Source organism: Zeus faber (assembly GCF_960531495.2).
Source record: "Zeus faber genome assembly, chromosome: 9".
Classification (NCBI taxonomy): domain Eukaryota; kingdom Metazoa; phylum Chordata; class Actinopteri; order Zeiformes; family Zeidae; genus Zeus; species Zeus faber.
In genome coordinates, this window is record NC_137197.1 from 7,333,045 (window position 1) to 7,354,278 (window position 21,234).

The window sequence follows — 21,234 nt, forward strand, 5'->3', positions numbered from 1 at the left end:
ACTGTATATATATATATATATATGTGTGCGTGTGTATGTGTAAATATATACAGGTACTCCTCACTTAACGACCTACCTGTTTAACTGTTTATATACTGTATACACTATATGTATTATATATACTATATATACTATGTACACTATATTCACAATATATACTATATATACTATAAATACACACACACAAACACAATAAACACTGTATATACTATATAGACAATATATACACACACACTATATACACATGTAGCAGTTCTCCTACCACACGCCACCCAAGTGGCGTTTCAGGGCCCTCCACCACAGAGACACAGACGATGATGGGTTGTAGACAGCGGTTTATTTTAGAGAGGAGGCTAGGTGGAATTAGCCAGGAGCAGATGGAACATGTCATGACAGGGCTCCTATGATGAGTGTGTGTGTGGATGGGGGTTTTAACCTGCTGCTTGTTAGCCCAGCCAATGAGCAACAGGTATGCAGCCACCCTGACCCAATCACTTAGATCCAAGTCAGTCTATATACACAATATACACAATATATACTATATATACTATTAACGCCATATATGCTATGTATACTTTATATACTTTTAACACTCTATACATCTCACCACCGTTCTCAGTCTCAGTAACAGTCTCATTCCTGCAGTCTGTCAGTATTCACTACACTAGCGTTCGCAATGGCCACGCCCCCTTACCATGAAATAACAGGGGTCTTTTTTTTGCCTTTTATTATTATACCTTACAAGCTGTTGGTGCCTCAGTCGTAGGCAACTGTCTGTTAAACAGGTTTCCAGGACGCCGCGGGCTGGTAGGCAGAGCTGCGCGGTGCAGTTCGGCAGACTCACAATATGAAAGCTGTTACTTGGGGAAATGTCCTCGGCGACCTCCCCCTCTCACCCTCCCTCGCACCTGATCGTGCGCTTGCTCTCTGAGGTCACCTGGGGGACGAAAATATACATAAGAATCAGCTGAGCCATCCATCATCCAGGCTAAAAGGCGCGGCGTCGCTAATTGCTCTCAGGACCAGATGAAACCATTTCTGTGAGGAGAGGATTTTGATTTCCCATCACTCGCCTCGGCGACCGTCGATGGAAACCAGAGGATGAAGATTTAAACAGGAGATCGAGGAAGGGATTCACAGCAACATGCATTTTCCTGATCTGTTTTGAACCCCGACAATGCATAAATGATGCGTCTCTTATTAATTATAAATTCAGTGTGGGGTTTGCAGCTCACTGCTCATATACAGGAGGTTTAGGGCGGGGGGGGGGGCGGCGGGCTGCTGCGCACGCCAGATGTTCCTTTGACCCCGCCCGGTCGCCTTCCTCTCCCTCCTCTCCCTTCGCCCCGGCCTCGCTATCGTTCTCCGCTTTCTAGTTTCTCTTTCTCTCTCGGTTCGCTCTCCATCCGCCCACCTTCGCAGATCATCATTTTCAACCTCCGACCTGTCGATCTGCGTCGTCCTGAACCACGGCGACTAAATGGCGCGGTATTTCCAGGAGCCGAGGAGCCGAGCTGAACCGACCGCGGACGGTGTTAGACGCGTCAGGAGACATGATGTGACACTCAATTCGCAATGCTGTCGCTTCCTTTTTCTTTTTTCCTTCCTCAGAGGAGACTCATCTTTTCTTTTCCAAGACTGATCAAGAAATCTTTTTTTTTCCAGCGCGCCGTGACTCATGAATGCAAATCCGCACGCAAACATTCAGTCACACACAGACACACACACACACACACACGCACACACACACACACACACACTCGTACACACACACACACGTAACACAGCCAGAACGGCACCATTAAATCCACTTTCACCGCTGTCTGCAAGAAAACAGACACAAAACATCAGATGAAACAGAAGAAACATCAATACAGATGCAGTCTGCCTATGGGGGCAGAGTCTAAAACTCCACCACACACACATACACCACATTACATTGCATGATGTAATTCAGTAGACGCTTTTGTCCAAAGCCACTTACACTTGAGATTCTCTATCCCCCCCACACCACTCTCTCTCTCTCTCTCTCCTCACCCCCCGCCCCTGACCCCCACACTCTCCATGTCTCTCTGCCTCCCGTCGCCCGGCTCAGGTGTGAGCCGCGGGCCTGGTATCGAGTGGCGTCGCCGCTATCGGGGGCTCCCAGCGTCTCACTGCACGAGATAAAAGCCTATTGATCTGTGTTTAATACTAATATAGGGCTTTGGCTCTGGCCCCAATCTGATTAGCCCCAGACACACGCATACACACACGCACGCACGCACGCACACACACACACACACACACACACACACACACAGTATATATAGAAAGACCCATTATGCTGCAATAGTGCACATTAGCCGCGGGAAGAGGTATCCTAAGCTGCCGTTTCTTTTCCAACTTGAACTAGATACGCATTGTCTGCAGATTATCAAAGAAACAATACTATTTTTTTTTTAAGGGGGGAGCTCATTGAGCGTCCGTAGACTGTCATTTTCTTTTTCTCGCTGCCCTGAACCAGTTTTGGGTTTTAAAATGATAAGGAATCCCTCATTATGTTAAATAGTTATATTTCTCTCTCTCTCTCTCTCTCTCACTCTCTCTCTCTCTCTCTCTCTCTCTCTCTCTCTCTCTCTCGTTTCGTAATTCTACATTTATTGGACGCCACTCAGTAAAATGACATATAGACCTGAAGACAAGTGTAGACAATGACTGCAGCCGGTTTGGGTTTGTTGATGGTTAATGGGTTTGAGCACTGATGTGGGTATTTAAGCTCATTTAGAAACCCAAACAGCAGGGGAAAAAGAAACTTCACGGCTTACAGCTACGCTATGATGAAATATATCATAATGTATTATATTCAAATATATAACATTTTAAGTTGACTCATTACAAAATCGATTGCGATATGACTAAGCGCAATGAGAATACCACTCATTTTCAGCATTAAAATGGCAAAAATGAATACACCCTTTAGCCTGCCAGGGGAAAAAACGCCAAAAAGACAGAGTTCTCTCCCGCGACTTTGCTCCTCTAACCTGATCCAGAAGAGGGCCTTTACTTCATTTCTGATGATGCGACTAATGCTTCAATGCGCCTGAGTTCTCATCAGAGTCATTAAGTTCCCCCATAATCGTTCTCTTCTGGCTGACTGGACAATTAGACCGCCGTCTGATTAAGAGCTACAGCAACCATTGCTCATTACGCTGCAAAGATAGCCCATTTGGCTGGCTTTCATTGCGTTCCGGCTGAGAAGAATGGAAGTCAGCGGCGGGAGAATGTGATCTACCTGATGCTCGGCGTCTCCGCGCGAAACATCGGCGCCAGAGGAGGAAAAAGTTCTTCTTTGAAAAACCAGGACCTCAAAGGGGACAGTTTTCTTGAGCAGTTACGGGGCACTGTAGACGAGAACGACGGGACGGCGCTATGTGAACGACGCGGGGGAGCGAGTGAGAGGCACCGTGGCAAAACAAAACAAGCGCGACGATGTGTTGCTATGGTGATGTAAAAAGACTGCTGTAAAATATATGAAACTAAATGATGTTGTGTCTGCCATTCTACTGTATATAAGAATTTTAGTGATGCACGTGGCTACAAAAATTGCAGCTTACTATTAATATTTTTTTTTTGCAAACTTAAATGAATGTTCAACTCCCTCCAAAACGTACCGCCATTCATAGTTGGTAAACTTTACACAAGCGGCTATAAAGCATCATATTCATCTCCAAGCAGGTTTGACAATGGATTGTGGATATATTTATGGAAATTGTTATGTGGCTTTGAGAGGGGGCACATTTATAGAGATCTATAGCTTCCTGGTAGTGATCACTGAGACTGGTTTTCACTCATAATAGAAGCCCTGCTGTTATTATTAGTTATTCATATCTAATTATATTATTACACAAGTAATAACCTGGAGCTGCAACTTTGTCACCAGACTCCCAACCGCGCCGCGTCGAAATCCTCCATCTGCTTCCTCGCTACCAGCACCAAATAGCCTCCATGCAAATAATAAATAGAAAAAAACCAACTTTCACGTCGATGCACAGATTTTCTTTAGGCCATTTTAGTCCGATATTCCATTGAAAACGGCATCTACCGGGGTCCTTCGCCGCGGCGCAAATCTCCAATGCAGCCGCAGCAAACAGGCGCAGGAGTCGGCTCCTTGCTTTCTCCTCCACGTCTGTGAGGCGGCTACGTAACATCGTCCCACAGGCCGGCAAAAAGTTAAAATATTTTAACTCTGAAGGCGAATGCCGTCTACCGTCACTGTTGCCGGTGTTCTCTGCCCTCATGCTTTGCCGGAAGTCATGTTCGTGGACGACTAAGCAGATGCTTAGGAGAGTTGGCAGGGATGGCGTCTCAGCACTGGTCCGTGGTGATAAGGTAATTTTCTCATAAATTCAGGAAATCTGGGCAAATGGTTACGACTGCGAGATCAGCGCAGGCGAGGACGGCCCGATGCAGGTCCAAGCCTCAACTCCATCACCTTTTCGTGATGAGAGGGTCGGCTCTTTTTTGGTTCTTGACTCATTTCGGTGGAATGGAACGTGTAAATCGGTCACGTTCAATTGGAATGACGCCTTGATCCCTCATTTGGGATCGCCTTGCATGGCTCCTCACTTTAATTCGAAGCTCTGCAACAGGCTACATGGGAAAATATGCAGATGGACGGATCAGACGAAACGGGATTAAACTGCTGGTGCTTGCCCGCTGTGGTGTGTTTTTCCTCGCCAAGAGCAGCGCTGTGTATTATCATCCACTATATTACGCTGAAATGTTGAGATCTGCTCCAGGATCCACCGTCACCCCTTCTCCTGGAAGAAAAGTTTAAATAAAGCGGCAGGCCGTCTCCCGGTCCTGCCGCTTCGCACTATTCAACATCCGTAAAGTCAGGCCGTACCTGACCCAATATGCCACTCAACTGCTGGTACAAACCTTGGTGATGTCCCGTCTCGGCTACTGCAACGCTCTCTCAACAGGCTTGCCGGCCTGTGCTGACCGCACAGGCCGGCAAGCCTGTTAAGAGAGCATCTTGCAGTAACAAGTGTTAAGTGGCGCGAGCCACTGCAGATGGTACAGAATGCGACGGCGTGACTGGTGTTCAACCAGCCAAAGAGGGCACACGTTACTCCGTTGCTTATCGAGCTCCACTGGTTACCTGTACCCGCTCGCATCAAGTTCAAGTCTCTGATGCTGGCCTACAGAGTGATTGTTGGGAATGCTCATGTTACTCCCCGGATGCTGCGCTCGTCAAATGAGCGTTGCCTGGCTCTGCCTGCCAGGTTATTCTCATTTGTAGTTCCACGTTGGTGGAACGAGCGGCCAAAAATGACCAGAGCAACCTCTCTGTCTTTAAGAAGCACTTGAAGTCCCAGCTCTTCAGAGAGTACCTCCTCTCCTAACCTACAATTACTTAGAACTACCTACCAGTATTTATTGTTACACTAATGTCTCTGTCGCAACGTAGCTTGAATGTTATTCTCCCTTGTAAGTCGCTTTGGATAAAAGCGTCTGCTAAATGACTAAATGTAAATGTAAATGTATAAATAAATAAAGAAGAAAGGTCCACATCCTTGTAAAGTACACTTATAATATTTGATTGTAAATATACCACATTGAAGAGCAGGGACTTGTGTGCTTTTCCTTAAGCAGAGGGGGCGTGATTTAATTTGGGCGAGTGAAGCAAGGAAGACCAACCAGTCCAACCCTCCACCTCGCTGTTTGTGTTTTTATATTTCATGAGCACCCAACGTAAGGAGACTGCAAACAGATTTACACTTTTATATTGTTACCCCTTCAGGTTGGAATGATGGATTAGGGTGATGGAAGTGTGTGTGTGTGTGTGTGTGTGTGTGTGTGTGTGTGTGTGTGTGTGTGTGTGTGGGTGTGTTGTGTGAGATTGTTTTCATGCTGTGGGGTAGTGAGGGATTTGATGACTGAAGACTCGCCACTTTTTTTCTCCCACTATGCCGCGCTTCCATCAATCCCGTCAGTATTTCCAACGTACACATTCACACTTGGCTTGGAGAAGCATTTATATTTTATTAATGCCCTCAAGAAAACTCCCACACGCTTGGACAGATTGAAATGCGTTCCGGTGGAAAGGCAGCAGCTTTCTTGTTCCCCGGGATACATACAGGACCATCGTTTCCAAGTCAAGATGGCTGTAGAACATGATTCGAATCTGATAAAATTGCCAAAATGGTAAAATGATGATCATGTAAAATGAGGTTATCTGATGACAGTTGACAGTTTGGTTCTTTTTCGAGACTTTGACGAGTCAGAAGATTTGTTCATTTTTCCAAATCTTCCTTTCATTTAATTTGGCTTCCGCAACGCAGGGCGAGCGAGGGAGAAGGCTCCTGAGCGATGAAGGAGAGTGAGATCGACAACAACGGCTTCATTGTTTGCGGCTCTTTGTCAACTTAGGAGTCAGAGTCGATCCCCAGCAACTTTTTCCACACTTGTCGTCAGGCGGAGATGCCGCCTCCATGCCACTAAACCGAAGTCCTTTCTATCGAGGTCACAGACTGAAAGGGTACGCGGGGACTTTCATTCTCCTTTGAGTCTGACGTCAAAAAAACAAGAAAAAAAACATTAAAAAGTGCAGAACTCAAAGCTACAGTAAGTTTCGGGGAACACAAACCCCAACTCGGCGGGATGCGGAGGGCTTCAAAGTTTCGGCGGAGGCGGCGGATGTAGCGTTTCGATCACCAAGAGTTTACGAAGCTTCGGAGTTCTGTGAAGGAACCGGGCGGGGGCTTGTGCGTTCGGGTGATAGGTGTTTTCGATAGGTTTTTCGGTTGTAAGAGGCAGCGCCACGAGGCCGGCCGGCGGGGCCTCTCCGTGCACAATGCGAAGGGCAGGGATCACCGGGAACCACCTCGGGGAGAGAGAGAGAGCTTTCGGTTTAAGGGCAGGAATGCAGCAAGGCTGTTTACCTCGTGGCGTTTATTGCATAACTATTTGGGATGAACTCCTTTGTAGAGCATTTGAAAGCGGCAGTGGGTGAGTGAGAGCGAGAACTTAACAGAAGCCCGTATGAAATATGCATGGGCCGAGAGAAGTGAGACTATTGAGAAAAGGCAAAAGTGTGTGTGTGTGTGTGTGTGTGTGTGTATGTGTGTGTGTGTGTGTGTGTGTGTGTGTGTGTGTGTGTGTGTGTGTGTGTGTGTGTGAGCGCGCGTGCACGCTTGTGTGTGTGTGTGTGTGTGTGTGTGTGTGTGTGTGTGTGTCCGTGTCTACGAGTGGTGGTGTTTGCCCGCCGGATGCGCGAGAGTCCGACCACGGTGCGGCGGCCCCCGATCGCCATGGCGACCGGACAAATAGCGCGGCCGACCAATTACGGCTCCGAACAAACCTTAACGAGGCCGACGCCGAGGTTTCCTGCCGCGGCGCTTGTTAAACTTGAAATAATGTGGGACAACGGAGGGCCCGCTAATGGGCCAAATACACAATATGTATTCAATTAATCCCTGTGATGAGGCAAAGTAAAAGGTCACGGTCCAGTCCACAGCCGTATAATGATAGAGAAGGAAAACTAGACTTTTGTTTGCCGTCAACTGGGCTTGCCCAAACGTGTATTCTCTTCAAATGTTTCCATCAAATCATAATGTTGTCCGTAAATCAGCCTTGGCCACGGCGTAGTCAGGTCAAAGAATCTGCCGCTTTAAATGCGGGAAAAGATGACGTGCGGAGTCACCCGGAGTTACCCGCGCGCTCCTCTCGAGGCTCCCAGCTCAGCGGTTTGCGCCGCGGTGAAAATAGAAGCTGTTCTTTATCCCCGCCGATGATATTGTTTCTTCCACGCGTCTGTCAAACAGATTAGCAAGAGGGGGAAAAAATCTCTCCTTTCTTCAAGTTTTTAGGTTCTTCTTTTCCTGCCTCATGGAGACGTGAGACCTCTTCATATTTAACGATGCACGCAGACACACACACGCGCGTGCGCGCACACACACACGCACGCACGCGCACACACACACACACACACACACACACACACACACACACACACACACACACACACACTATGGAATAGCTTTGCTGCTAGAATTCTAATTGGTCTTGTCAACTTTCCCCCACCTACATTTGCTATTTTTCCACAACGTCATCAATCCCATTTCTCTGCTTTCCCCCTTTCACTCTTTTTCTATTAACTTTCTGTTGCTCTACTGCCGCAGGTGATGCTCTAAACAGAAGCCCGAGCCGCCGGCTGACAGGCTGTGCGTTGCGCGCTAGATTGCTCCGCTCCCAGTACGTCTTCCTCCAGTAATAATAATTTTTTTTTTAAACGAAAGAATGCGTTCCCGGCTTCTCGGCTCTTCCTGGTCCTTCTGGCCGATCGCTCATCATCAGAGCACATTCTTACAGTCCACTTGTCCTTTTCACCGTTCAGCCAATTTAACGGATCACTTGTGTTATATGCTGTGGATCTATGGCCGTTGTGCTCGTCCTTATTCAGCCTGTGGCCGCGTGACTGGGGTGGTCTGTGGAGGAGAGGAGAGGAGGTGTTTTATCAAGTCATACAAGGGCGATGTGTGGAAGAAAAACGATAGATCCTGAAATACATTTTCTCCATCCATCTATCTTTGCATCCATCCATCCATCCATCCATCCATCCGTCCATCCATCTATGCATCCATCCATCCATCCATCCACCTATGAATCCACCTATCCACCCATCCACCCATTCATCCATCCACCTATCCATCCATCCATCCATCTAGTTACCACATATAAACTGGGTAAGATCATCTACTAAACTGCCTGAGTCGTAAGAGGGAGCATTTCAGGAGGGTGAAACAGAGTACAAGTCCTGAAGGGGTGCCATGAGAGGGTACTGGAGGAGGTAGGGAAGCAGAGGGATAGAGAGACAGAGAGAGGCCAGGAAAAGGGATTAAATGGATCAGAGCTGGTACTACGATACAGAGCGGGCATCACTGGAGCTGGCATCTCATTCCACGCTTATCCCAAAGGGACAGAGGCCGCCGTGCTAATGGACAGAGTGGGAACTGATCCCTACAACTATTACAGGAAGGCAAAGCATCAGGCTACCAAGTATATACAAACACACACACACACACACACACACACACACACACACACACACACACACACACACACACACACACACGCGCACACACACACACACACGCACACACACACACACACACACACACACACACACACACACACACACACACACACACCAAGAGTGCTCTTCTGCAGGGCACACTCATTGTATTCTATACATCAAGATTCTCACACATACTACACACACGCTCTCTCAAAGAGTTAAACGTGCACTCATTTGGATGCTGTATGGTGTCTGAAAATAGGCCTGAGGTCTAAATAATGCAAAAGGCCATTAAAGAGGGGTAAAGCAACACACAGTGGGAAGGGTGGGAGGGAGGGAGGGAACAAAAGGGAAAAAGAAAAAGAAGAGAGAGGTTGATTGGGAATATTAGTGTGTGTGTGTGTGTGTGTGTGTGTGTGTGTGTGTGTGTGTGTGTGTGTGTGTGTAGGTAACGGCTGTCGGGCGTTAGGGCGGAAGGGCGGTCCGGTGCAGCGGGAGGGAGACCGGCGGAGGGGAGGCTCCCGGGTTCTGGCTCGAACTGATGGGGTCGCCTTGGTTGGTACTTACTAGAGGTCTTCACAGGTCCCAGAATTCCCAAAATATTGTACCTGGGAAATTCGTCCCCAGATCAGATTGAAACTGACCTTTTTTGTTCTTTGTAATCTGATCAGCTAATCGATGCGCATGTAACCCAGCGATGTTCCACTGCAGCCCTTCCATGTGTTATCAGTTGTCGAATTATGACGTAATCATTTTCAGTTCACAAGTCGAGGATTAACTCACTCGCTTTCTCACTCTTGTGCGCCCGCCCCCTCTCACGGGATTGGAACTTCAGGAGCATGTCGAGCTCGTAGCTGGGTTGCTGGAGGCGCGTGACTCAAGACTCGGTGACGCAGAGTCACAAACCCCACGAATAAACGGCTCACTTTGGTGACTCCCGACTCAAATGATTTTGTTCGGTGCGAATGAATAGTTGGCCAGTCTCGCCTCACCAGACCATAACAAAATATGGACCAGAAACCCACACGGGTCCCTGTGTGGGGCCTCGTGTCATCGGGGCTGAGGCGTGCGAGGACCTCTAGTACCTACCTGCCCGCCATCACCGAGCTGCAGCTGAAGTACTTACTGGCGAGACGATTTACACGGCAATTTGCTTCCGCTGATCGGGGACGGGATGAGTTCTGGAAAAGGCCCACCGTAACATTTGTTTTGCTTTGGATTTTTTTCGGCAGATTGGTCACACAGTGCCGAGGTATCGTTTATTCACAAGTCCCACCGGCCACCCCCCCCCGCACACCCCTCCCAATCCCCCAGTGTTACCCTATCACCATCACCGTCACCGGCAGATGGAAACATCGTCAGCCCGGGCTGAAAATAGAAACGCCGCCGCCCTATAACACACACACACACACACACCTACGCACACAGTCCCCCAATCCCAAACGCAGCCTCCCTTTGCTACGTAATACGTAAGCCTCAGGAGTGCAAAACACATCCGAGTAAAATAACTGCATTAGCACCTCGACGGGACAAGATGGATCCCGTTTGAAGCATAGAAAGAGAACGCACATCTATCTCTTCTCTCTCGCTCTCTCTCTCTCTCTCTCTTTATCTGCCTCCTTCTCCCTTCGTCTCGCCCTGTGTTCGTCTCTGGCGGCGCGGGGGAGGAAGCGTGGCCGTCACGCCCCTTCTACCTGAGTCACACAACTTCTGTCCCACAGGGCGCGGCACTATCACAGCTGACCGACCACATCGGAGAGAGGAAAACGAGCAGGCCGCACACACACACACACACACACACACACACACACACACACACACACACACACACACATTCCTTCATCTGGTGGAAGTTGCAGCGGTGGCGTCCTGAAACGCTAAAGGTTAAAATCCCACAGAGAGAGAGAGAGAGAGAGGGAAATGAATTTGTGCCGTGTGAAAGGCCAGAGTGGCGTGAAGGAAGCCTGCCTCTGAGGGAGGACGAACGCACGCACACACACACACATACACATACACACATACACACGGTCGATGCTACATAACAGTAACATCCCCTCGTATAGAAGTGAGTATTCACACATGGACGGTGTCGCCAGGTTTCAACGCCCTGTGTCTGAACCGGATCCCGTTGCTCTAACTGGACTGTTCTCCCACATCGGGCAGGCGTGTGTCGCAGCGTCAGACCACACACACACACACACACACACACACACACACACACACACACACACACACACACACACACACACACACACACACACACGCACACACACACAAGTCAGGACGACAGAGAACATGGAAACACTTTTAACCTGACGCTGCGTGGACGGGAGGAGGAGGAAGGTTTCTGAGGTTCAACAGTTGAAGTGAAACACGTCAAGTCGAGTTGATTCATTTAAACCTTCATCAGGGTGAGGCCTCACAGGTTTCACGCAGGCTTTTATCTTTCGTTGAATTTCATTTCTTTTTGGTTTGAACAGATTTGGTTCATTTTAATACATTTTGTTAATTTGTTTAATATAGCAGCTGTGGCCACTGGGAGTTATTTTCTTATTATCTTTATATTTTTGTCCAATTATGTACCAAAAATGACATTTTTAATGGATTTTTTTCTTTTTTTATATACTTTGAAAATATATGTCACTCGATCGGTGATATTGTCAACGAGTATGAATCATTACATTTTTTTGCCATATTTTACCACGTGTGGCTCACCCTGACATGAATCTATCATGCCCTACATTATGCCCTTTTTCCTAAAAAACTCAAATGAACTGGAAGAATAAGAAAAAGCATTTGCAGTGCATAACAACCTGAATATGTACAATAATCATCAAATTTAATTTGGCATTTAATCCATCGCATCCGTTCAACTGCCACTACATTACAAATACAAATTGTTTCATCCTCTCATTGTTTGAAGTTAGAGCCAGAACTAAAATGTTTATTCTTATACAACGCCGTTCATTAAAGGAGGATTCGTCATCTCCGGCAAACTCCCCACGGTTTGACCGCCGCCGCTCGGAGCCGCGTTCCTTTTTCGAGCTCGCCGGATAATGACGTCGCTCCGCCGCCGTCGTTTGGAAGTTTTCAACTCTGACAAAGCCGAGCGATGAGCGCGGCACTGCGCTAAGTCTGTCCCCGCCCCCCCGCGGAGAGAGTGGGATGGCGGAGCGAGGAGCCGAGAGGAGATAAATAAGAGGAGGAGGAAGAGCACGGGAGAGCGAACAAAACACGGGACTTTGTGTGAGTCAGAGGAGTGTGACAGTCATTTATCATCACATCAAATTAGCATGTGTCCCCAGCGCCGCTCCTTTGTCACCAGTGTCGGGCTCCTGACAATGTAATGTAATTACTTATGACTGGTTATTCTTTTCAAAAGTGATATTACTTTACTTATTACTTCCTGCTAACAGTAATTCAATACACTAGTCGTTATATTACTTTCCCGTTACACCCCACAAAATTGGTAATTGCGTCCTTTCTCCTCAAAATTCAGACGTGGCACGTGCTCCTCTGTGTGAATGCCAGGGTCATCGCCGGCCTCAACCACTGACGCTGCCGGTGTCTTCTACATAACGTACCGAAACGGGATCGGCTCGCTCGTCAACACTCGCCTTATGTAGGCGGTAGCAAACGGACAAGTCTTGTAATAATCCGTGATCCGCCCAGTGAGTCGTTTACTGAAGCGCCACGTTCCCTCCGTCCATGGTTGTTTACGCTCGCTCCCACGCGCAGATACCGTGAAAGCACCGTGACGTCAGATATTGCCGTCAAGCAGTTCTGCCGCCGGTTTGCGACATGGCTTAGGGGCGGTGCCGTACTGTATGTGCAGCTGTCCTGTCACGCCAGCGTGATCAGATCATGAAGTAGATTGAAGATTGAAGAAGATTTACCCAATGAGACAAGCTGATTACAACATCAGAGTTCCCTCATCACGGATATAAACTCAAAATGCAACAATCGCAGAAATGAATCAACAAAAGTCATGTGACTAGTACGGTGTTACTGCCCAACACAGACTGTGATGTGTTGCAACCCCAACAGAGGATCCTGACACACGGTAGGAAGCACCACAGAGAAACAATCCACAAGTCTCAATCTGCACTTCAACTGCACTCAACGCTCGCTGTAGATCAGTGGTTCTCAAACTAAGGTCGTTCTTTCAGCCGAGTTCCCAAGTGAACATGAATGATCTACAGTCGAAGAAACAGAAACAGAAACAGGAACACTGCTGCAGAAGCAGAATTAAATAATCAACAGACGCCGACGTCAGACCATTCCTTGCCCATCTGATTATTTATTAGTCATTATTATTATTAGTCAGCACCCACGTTTTACATTACAACCCTGACTATTTTCCTGGTGACAGTTCACATTTTTATATTTCTTAATATTGTCTCTATTTTCAGTGTTTGGAAAATCCAGACGATATTAAACTTAAAATTGGTTCCACTGGTCCCACCGGCAATTATGGCAACGTATTATTTTTGTCGGTAGTACTTCATTCTGCAGAGGCAGCAACAGAAAGGCTTTAACAGTATTTTAGCCTATGAGGATATTTCCGACACATAAATAATAATGGCTTCCTTCACTTCATTTTGTGATGAAGTGATTTTTTACTTAATATCGAGTGAATTGCTTTTTTAGTGGACAATTGGGCTCCTAGAAAGTGCGGCTCCTAGAATCCAATTTTATAGTAGTTCTTTGTGATCTTTAATCTCTTGATTGGTTAACCAATTAATTGACTTATGAATTTCTATTTGATTAAAACATTAAAGCATAAGAGGACAACCTTACACGAGGTAAATCGGTAAACTAGATCTCATATTTCACTTGATATGCAAAATGTACCAACTTTGTTTACTCAAGAGAGGCTTCAATGAAACACCATGCATTTTAAATGTATCTGGAGCAAACAATACAGACAAAATACACAACAAATAACCCGGGAGAGATTCTGCTCCAGCGCTATTGTGCACCCCATTCACTCATTCAGTGGACACAAAAATCAATTTGCCAAATTTAGAACTCTCTTTCATCAATTCAGTCCGCTGCAGCAGAGGCAGGGCAAGAGCGTGCAGAATCAAACCCCCACCACCACGTCATCAAATATGCAGCATGTTCCAATGGAGCCAGGGAGCTGGGGCGGGAGAGAGAGAGAGAGAGAGAGAGAGAGAGAGAGAGAGAGATAAATAAAGGGTGAGGCAAATAAACAAGGAATAGTTGTGGAGGGGAAAAGGAAGAATCTCTTGACAGGTGTGGAGCTTCAGCGTACAGAGACATGTCACTCAGTCAGACCATACTGTGTGTATATATATACATATATATATATATATATATATATATATATATATAATTATTATTATTTAGGGTTTTTTTTGTCTTCCAAAACCATTTGTTTGATAGGTTTCCGTTCTGGTGCTAACCCCACCGAGAAAAGCCAACTTTTTGGTGATGCTTTTGAACCCTGATAGTGATGCAAGACATGACTAATGTATTGTTTTCGGCATTTGCCATTGTTCGTATTGAATGTGACCGATTTAAACCTTGCCTTCCACCTTAAAAAAAACAACTCAAAAAAAGTTGTTTGACCTGACTCTTACAGGAACCATTTCATTCTGACATTATGTGACCCATCGGCTCTTCCGACTCTCGTTCATCGTTCAGCGGGAGTCCATCCCTCGCTCAGAGCGAACGGCACTTTTTTTAAGCGAGTGACTCGTCGAGAACCGAGCCTCCAAAAAGGAGTCGAACCTCTCTTCGCTAAACTGTCCTGATATAAGTAACAACACAAATTGAGGTGCGAGCTCATAAGGGAAGGAGTCAAATCTGTCCAGGTGCACAACTGGAGTGTCCTTGGTGTAGCTGTGGCCAGTGTCTAAATGACAGGAATTGTTGAGTCGTTTTTAAGGTGCTTTTCACTTTTTACGTCTCCTGTCCCCGGTCACTCCTGGATGCTACATGGATGATGCAGTTGCGCATCACTCTCACTCGCCTCGATTATGACTGTGAGCTTTACTGGCGTTCCGCATTCTCCCTTTTTTCATATTTTTCTCTTATGTTCTTCCAAAAACACCCTTTGACAAAGCTATTCTTTTCATCTTTTGAATACCGTCTTTGTTTCCCCCCTTGAAAGCCTGTCACCGAGAAAACTCAGGTGGGCACGAGCCCAGCGTTGTGGAACTCCTTTGTGAAGTAACAACTTTGAGAGTGGGGTAAGAAACTTCCAGAGCACATCGAGGTTTCGGTGGTTGGGATTGCATACTAAGAGTTGGGGTAGGAAACAGGCCTGGGTTTTGGAGCGTTACGAGCATTTTTTAAGCGTATTATACCGGAATAATCTGATAACTGAGTTGCTCTGAGTAGAGGGTTGCATTTCTTCCATAATCACGTCATCGCAATTATTTGAGCTAATCTGGATCATTTTGTTCAGTCGTTCAGAGCGTACAATTACATGTTTTCATCCAAATGTCATGGTAAGTGTAAGCCAATTTTAGAAATGTTGCACTAAATTCATTGTAAATGAGTGTGTTGCATCAGTTTGCTTGCCAACCCATATTTTTACATTGCAACATTCATGGCTTTTCTTACTAGGGTTGGGGTGTATTATTACACTATTATAGGCTTATACTATGATAACAAAATTGTTAATCGCAATTATTTGTTATGATTGAATTTCATGACCGCCCTTGGTTCCGACTTTTGACTTTTTCTGCAAACTATAGAGTGATACAGATTAAAAACAATTTAAATTATTGTATAAAGAAAATGATGAAAGAAAATGTTCAACATTTCAACTCAATGTGAACAATGTTCATTTCAAGTCTGTTTCTGTTGTTGCTGCTGCTGTTATTGTTGTTGTTGCCGCTGTTTTTGTTGCCACTGTTGTTGTTGCTGGTGTTGTCGTTGCTACTGGTGTTGTTGTCGCTGCTGCTGCTGTTGTTGTTGTTTCTGTAGCTGCTGCTATTGCTGCTGCTGATGTGTTTCTGTTGTTGCTGCTGCTTATGTTGCTGTTATTGCTGCTGCTGATGTTGTTTCTGTTGTTGCAGCTGTTTTAGTTGCTTCTGTTGTTGCTGCTGGTGTTGTTGTTGCTGCTGCTGTTGTTGTTTCTGTTGTTGCTGCTGTTCTTGTTGCTGCTGCTTTTGTCGTTGCTGTTGTTTTAGGGGCATAATTAAAGTGTGACTTGATTTGACTTGACTTAACTTTTGACTAAATGGAACTTAATTGAGGTAGGGTTAGATGGAAGTTTACCATATAATTTGGCTTACCTTCAGCAGACATTCAGAGTACACCGGAAGCGCTGGATTGGTATGTATGTGACATCTCTTTAGATGCTTCAGCATCTAAAGAGAAGCAACATGTAGGTGTGCCTGACTTTCACAAAGGTTTGATGTTTTATCTTTCCTGGCTGTTCAAGTGTCTGACGAGGGAAAGAAACCGCTGAAGAAACCTGATCTGAGATGTATGGAAGAGGTTTAGGGCCAAATTAAAAATAATTGCTGCCACGTGAAAAATGTATTTGAGTTCTGAGATAAAAAGTCCTACAGCGATCATCTTCATCTATAGGGACAGGTATTATAGTCATCTCTGGAAACAGATGCGGGGCATTGTGTTTCTTCTTCCATACCATTCCAGTCGTAGTCAGCTATTAAATAGAATAATAGCTGTCGTAGCCAGCTAGGGAGAGAGACACAGACTCCAGAAGCCCAAATAAAACATTGAGGATTTTTGCTTCAAGCCCTCACTCATGATTGGTGTTTGACAGACTATCACCCGGTGATATCGTTCAGCTGTGTCGCCTCCCCGCCCAGACTGATGAATGGCCGCCGTCGCCCGCTTTGCTCCTCCCTCACATGGGAAACGAATGGAGCTCAGAGATGGCTGGGTGGAGGGGCCGTCCTGCTCTGCTCTTTAAAAGTCCACACATACTTCTGCACTGAGTCCTTGGGCAAACCCTGCGTTCTGTGGAGCACCAGGGTACCGGGGGTGGGGGTTGTCAGTGAATTGATGTGCACGTCCCCTCCACCTCCCTTTCCTCCATCACCAAGATGGATGTACACAAGCAAAAATCCTACTTAAACCATTCCTTGAACACTCTGACCAGCTATCCACAAGTTATGACATGGGCACACTAGATGACTTCTAAAGTTATCAGATCTCTGTACTGTTCCCACTACACACCTTTATGTCTTGTGATCGGGAATCTTGCAGTCTTGTGGTTTTTACACTACATGACTGATCGGCGACAGGGGGTCACACATTACAGGATCTTTCACCAGGAGTAATCCCCGATGAGTTTGTAAGGTCTCCAACCTACGTTTTGTCACGAAAACACACCGAATGTGTCACAAATTGACGCCGGAAATGACGCGATATAATGTGTGGGACGGGATTATTTATTTTTTATTCTTTTCTTGATCAGTGTAAGAAAAAAAAAAAAGAATAAAAGCAGAATTTAAATAAGAATTATATTAAAAACCTAGAGAAGGAAGGTAAAATTGGTATGTTGCGTGTTTCTGGCTGCTACCAACCTGTCGGCGCGTGGAAAATCAGGCCCGAATTACGTTGTCTGAACTCGGCTATTTGTCTCTGTCACACACAACATTGACACCCATGAGTCTCTGGTTGCTGGTCGTGCTGATAATGTAGAGTGAAAGGGAGGGTCAGTCTTTTCACTTTCCGTATAAAACATGTATTTGAGTAATGACCAAACTGAAGCCAAGCTAATTTGTCACTCCTCCATCAGTGTCTCTCAGATGTGTATTCATTTTAAACTATATATGCACACATATACGGACACACACAGACACACACACACACACACACACACACACACACACACACACACACACACACACACACACACACACACACACTCTTACCTACATATTTACCTGGTTCGTATAGTGGGATTTCCCTCTTGATGACTCACTGCCTCCTCATCCTCATCAAGTCCTCCCACTCTTCCTTCCCTTCCTTTTCCCTCCCTCCCTCCATCCTTCTGAGAGCCACTCTGTCACACACTGACAACCCAAGTGGAGGAGACAAGGAGAGGGTTTCAGCATCTGAGCCAGAAATCCTCCTTAAGTGAAGAGGTCTTAGATGTTTTTTTTAATATTTTTTTTATGTGCCCATGTGAACAAAAAGGAACGTTCGTTAAGGAACGAGCCTGCGAGAGATCTGAAGAAATTATGAGCAGAAATTGATTGAAACTCTTTCTTTCTTTTCCAATAAGTTATCGCCTTGGTGCTTTTGAGCAAGGCCACAAACTCCCATTTGCGTACGGGTTAGGAACTTTTCATTGGTAGATGGTGGCGCACTGGACTGAGCTGCCATGTTTATTGATCCAATACAGAAAAAACTAAATCAGTACGTATTTGTGCTGGAAAAAAGGTGCAATACAATGCAGTACAAGCCTTCAGAATCAATGTAGCTTAGAATAAATCTCTATTCTCAAGCAAGGCAGAGGTACAGTCTAAAAATAGAAGATTAATGCATAGGGGTGCGAAATACTTCAACTATTGCTTATCCTATAAATGTTTGCAACGACAATATGTTCTTTTCGTATACGTACTATATATACATAGGACCTCACATTGAATTTTGGTTTCCTTGTGTGTATAATCTTACATGTTGGTTTATGTGTGTGTGTGTGTGTGTGTCTGTGTGTGTTAATGTGTACATGTGGGCTTCTGTTTGTGTGTGTGTGTGTGTGTGTGTGTGTGTGTGCGTGTGTGTGTGTGTGTGTGTGTGTGTGTGGTAACACATTACTCTGTTGATAAAAGTGTTTGTGTACAAGGAGAATGAGTAATGACCTAGCAGGTGAATACCGTAATGTAAATGTGAGCGAAGGGAGGGAGGGAAGGAAAGAAAGAAGGGAAGAAGGGGAGAGGGAGGGAGGAAGAGAGGGAGGGAGGTTATCAAACCTAACTGAGACGGAGTGAATGAGTTGGCAGTTGTTCCACGGAGAGACATGCGTGATCACCGCTACCGCTGTGGCTGTACTGTCAGTGCTGTAACACGTTTGATAAATGAGTGCACTAGGAACACACACACACACACACACACACACACACACACACACACATACCCTTCATTCTAAACTCAACAACAAACAAATGGAGTGCAGTCGAAAAAAGGAAAAGAAGAGAAAAGTGGAAATGAGAGGGTGTATTGACGATAGTTCTGTAACCTGGCTGCGCTCTAAAAGCCTGTAAATGACGTTATGGCAAAGTGACATCGTGATTCCTGAGTGACAGACAAAAGAACAGAACTGAGTTGAAATGGCATCAAATTCTCATCGGTATCTGCAAGAGTGTGGAAATAATTCTCTGTGTAGACCAAACAACCACAGGATTTATGTCCTGACATAAATCCATTGACCGCTTGGTGCCTTGTGGGGCAACAATGATGGAGTGATGGAGTGACGGAGTGACTGAGTGACGTAATGACGCGGGGATGACTTTCTGTGATTATTAATACTTTTCCGGGTCCTCGTTTTCCCATGCGTTTCGAGTCCATGTAAGTAAGGAGGGACACAATGCCGCATCTAACGCGAGGATTGATATGAACAGAATGCCTTCATTTACAAAAACAGCAAAAGAGATATCAATCGAAAAACGCTGCCAACGTCAAGCAGGTAAGATGATACACAGACACCTACTGTACATATGCGCAATTTGTAACAGTACAGAGATAGCGCGATGCAAAGGGGCATTCGGAGCCACAATCTGCACATATATAAGGAATATATACTCAGCAAACTCATCTGGCTCCACCAACCGAGTAGAATTTGAGAACCCTGGCATATTGGCGTTAGACCAACGTTCGGCTACTTCTAGTCCAGTTTCATCGTTTCTTTTCACTCATCCTGCTCCGAATGTAGATTGATATGGATGAAACTTGAACTACGAGATGTCTGAGGCATCCTGGTTCTAACGAGACCTCAACCGTGTCCCTGGGTCCTGCGGTTGTTGTGATCCAGACACTTGAAAAATGCCAAGGAGAATAATAATAATAAAAATATAAAAATGTTCTATTATAATAATCATAGAAATCTGAACAATTACTATTGGGGCTGAAACCCTAATAATAATAATAATAATAATAATAATAATAATAATAATAATAATAATAATAATAATAATATTTTTATTATTATTATAATTATAATTATAATTAAAATTATTATTATAATATACAATTGTATTCATAGAGCGCCTTTCAAAACAAAGTTACAAAATGCATCACATAGAATAACAAATAAAAGCAAACATAGTCATTAAAAGGGAAGCGGTACAAGGAGTCAATTTTATCAAATCAAAAAAAATCTGCAATTCTCCAAATGCAAAGAAAGAAAAGATTTATAATAAAGAACATGTGGATATACTTTCCAGTCAAAGTAGATGGAAAGTGAAAGAGGATTTAACAGCAGGCAGTGACTCAGGCAGCCATATTTCCTGAGTCAGGTCGTTCCACAGCCTGGGGCCCTGATAGCAAACGTATTAAATGGTTATATAATGGTTAATTGCATTGTTTGCAGGACAAAACTACCTCTCCTCTATGCATGTTATTTCCAAATCCCCCCGTCAGGATTTTGCACAGCACCAGCGCAGCCCCTACAAGGATTTGCTTTGATTTTACATTTTCATTAAACACTTCAAAACAAAATAACTTCTGTCCAACAATTATTTTTATATTATATTTAAACGTTTTCTAATTATTTGAGACTGTTAATTGGTAAAACAGGCTAGTATAGAGCAGTGTTGAAATGTGTAATGAGAATGGAGACACCCCCTTATAATAAAAATGTCCCCACTTGGGCTAAACCATTTTAAGGGATCGCTCCTGTACGGTGTCTTTTTGTGATTTTGTTATTTCCACTAAACCAGACAGTACAATTCGATTTATCGCTCAAAATCAATAAAGCCCAAAAGCCTGAGCACTGCACATCCTGCACTGTGGAGCAGCTGGACCGTACACTGCGTCCACTCCATGTAATGACATGATCAAGATAACCTGCGGAAATAACCTTAAGGGCACGGAAACTCACATTCTGAAAGCTCATCTTCATTCCTACTCTAGAGAAAATTAGTATTATATTTCCCATTAAGAAGTTAATCAAATAAATCTCTTATGCAGGAGGGCTGAGTCAGGGAGAAGAGGGA